Raw genomic sequence first — 3,208 nt, 5'->3', positions numbered from 1 at the left:
CAAGCTGCCATCTTGGCCTCTTTTTGATCACTAACTGCCATGATGCTGCACGTGTGATCAGTTATGACACCAGACATTTGATGGTTTGACAGTTTGGTTGCGAACACATGCAAATGTGACAGCATTCCCGACAGGACTGTTTTTTTAAACTGTTAAATGGATGGGTTTAGTTCTGCTTTAAAGTCTATAAGGTAATATGCCTAACAATGCCAACCTGAAGCATTTCCATATCTCCAAAAAAACTATTTTCAGGGTGGCCACCTGTTTTTTTTCCCCCATAAACATACCTGAATCACTGCTACATAGAACCAGTGGCACTGAGTACAATGAATTTTGGCTAGAAGCTCCTGGACTTTTCTTGTCCAAAAGTAAAATAGTTTGCCACCCTCCCTCCAGTCTAGTTATTTACAGTACATATGCTGCCATGGATTTTCCCAAACTATGGAAAATTGTTATAAAATACTTGCCACAATTTTCCATTCCTGATTTGCATTGCAGTGTTGGTTGGCCCATCCATTCCAAGATATCCAGTTACGGTACAAGGGAGCATGTCAGATTTATTGAGAGTCCATTTCTCTCAACTTTTTACAATAAGAACAAGGGATACCTATTAGAAAAAAATAAAGGCAGAGGACACCCCCCCCCCCCCCGCCACACACCCTTAGAGGAGAATTCTACAAAAATAAATGTTTAGTTAAAGTGATACTAAACCCAGGATCCTGCATCCACTATATCTGGTCTCCCATAGTACACGCAGAACATGGAAATGCAATTCTTTTAGTAAATATAAACTACTAAATACCTTTTCTCATCAGCAGTTAGAGCAGTCTTGTGACTTCAGCAGAGCACTGGTTAAAGTTTGTAGGAAGAGTTTTCTTTCTGATCTAGGAGGATGTGAAACCTCTGACCCTGTCTATGGACAGTGCTGATTGGCCTTGTGCTGATCACATACACCCTCTCAAGAAAAAAACCCTCAAAACCTCTCTAGCAATACACACCAAACTGAGCATGTTCATGTGACGATGGGTTCAGTCTGTATCAAGTGGTCATTTCAAAAAGAGGAAGAGTAGAGAAGAAAGGATCAATCAGCTTTTTACACAATGCAGAGGCTTAACCCCTTAGGTTCCACAGTGAGTATAACAAGCATGTTTTACTGCACATACAGACTGATTTTACTGTTGTGGGTTTAGTAACACTTTAAACCCCAAAGTATTTTTTTTTTTGCCACTACTATTCCTTTATAATGGCTTTTGAAATTTACAAATACAGCAATTTAGAAACTGGATGAAAGGTTTAGCACTGGGAAACAGTTTTTGAAATATGAAAAGTGCATTTTATATACAGCTATATAGATCAAAGTAATGGACAAATGGGGAGGAAAGAGGGACTGAAGGACTTTGTTCCAAGGGATAGTCCCTCGAAATCAGAGATAGTTTGGAACTATGAGAGTCAGTCCTATGGGGTGGTGGAGAGCTATGCAATCCCCACATATATGCTGCTGTGGAGATTTGTCAAGAAAAGCAAATGATAGTATTTGATGAGAAATATCCATATTTCTTCCATTCCCTTCCACATGAGTGGATGTTTATAATGAACACAGGTTCCCCTTTTCTCACTCTTTAGACTCCATGCACACTGGATGTTTTGATAACACTGGTAATGTAAGCTGTGTAAAGTCACATTAAAAAATGTGAGTTTTTCAGCTTGAGTGTTTTTGCATTAGCATTTTGCCACGATTAGCTGCATTTTCTTATGTTTGCGGGGGGGTTTTTTTAACCAAAAAATTTGTTTTTTTTTTGTAAAAAAAACTTCCAGATATTGCTGGTTTGCAGCGTTTTTCAGCTTTAAGAGCGTTTTTACATCTAAAAAACTCCTGTAGAAACCCACTAGTCCTCAGTTTTTTTTCCAGCCAAAAACAATTACAGTCTATGTGTGCATGGACACATAGGATAACATGCTGGGGGGTTTACTGGCTTTAGAAAAAAATGCCAAATTCCAAAAACAGCTGCTGTAAAAACATCCAGTGTGCATGGGGACTTATAAGTGACCCACTGGGGTAGATTTACCAAAACTGGAGCACTCAAAATCTTGTGTAGCTGTGCATGGTAACCAATCAGCTTCTTACTTCAGCTTGTTCACAGAAGCTTTGGAAATCAAACCTGGAATCTGATTGCCTACCATAAAGGTTGCCACCCCATCCCTTTAAAACTGAATACATTAATGACACAGGTTATGTGGCTGATTAAGGTGGTAATTAAACTCACTTAGTGCCTTATCTGCATTAAATCAACCTCAGAAGCTGTGTAATTGATATGTGTTTGATTTTAAAGGGATAAGGTGGCAATCCTAACTACCATGCCCCGGATTTTGCACTCTCCAGTTTTAGTAAATAACCACCGCAGTGTCAAGGTCAAATTCAAATAAACACACAGAGATTATGACTGCTGATTTCCTGACAGCAGCAAGATTATTATTTCTATACAGGATTTATATAGCACCAACAGTTTGCTCAGCGCTTTACAATATAAAGGGAGACAATACAGCAATGATACAGTTCAATACAAGAGGGTTAGGCGGGCCCTGATCCTTGGAGCTTACAATCTAATAGGGAGGGGCTGGCGGTACAAAAGGAATAACTGTGGGGATGAACTGATAGGAGAAATAGAAGATTTGGTATTATTATTACTATACAGGATTTATATAGCACCAACAATTTGCTCAGCACTTTACAATATAACGGGAGATAATACAGCAACAATACAGTTCAATACAAGAGGGTTAAGAGGACCCTGATCCTTGGAGCTTACAGTCTAACAGATACCAGAAACATGATTACATCCTCTCCAAACTCCCATAGCAACAACACCAGCCGGGGTAACCAGGGTAAACATGTCAGGAAGCACCCCGGAAGTAGAAGTTATTGACCCCCGCCCGCTTTCTTTGTGTGCAATGTCAGGCACTTTCAGAGAGCACTGCCCCCCAGTTTTCCCCCTCTTGTAAGTTCAGTAAACTGTTACAGCAACCACTAAAAGTAGCAGAGCCGGCGAGCCGCAACCAATCAGCGCGGGACACGCTCCTAGCCTTGTACGCCGTACATGGAAGGCAGCTATTGGCCAAGGCTGACAGAAACGCAACTTGCGAGGAGGACACCGATTGGTGGCTTGGTGTGCGTGGTTGGCTACCATTGGCGGGCGCTCGGTGTCCGCCC

This window comes from Staurois parvus, unplaced genomic scaffold (genome assembly GCF_062004578.1).
Source record: "Staurois parvus isolate SC_StPar_1 unplaced genomic scaffold, SC_StPar_1.0 ptg000025l, whole genome shotgun sequence".
Lineage (NCBI taxonomy): Eukaryota > Metazoa > Chordata > Amphibia > Anura > Ranidae > Staurois > Staurois parvus.
The sequence above is the reverse complement of the archived record's forward strand: the minus strand, read 5'-3'. Positions refer to the sequence as shown.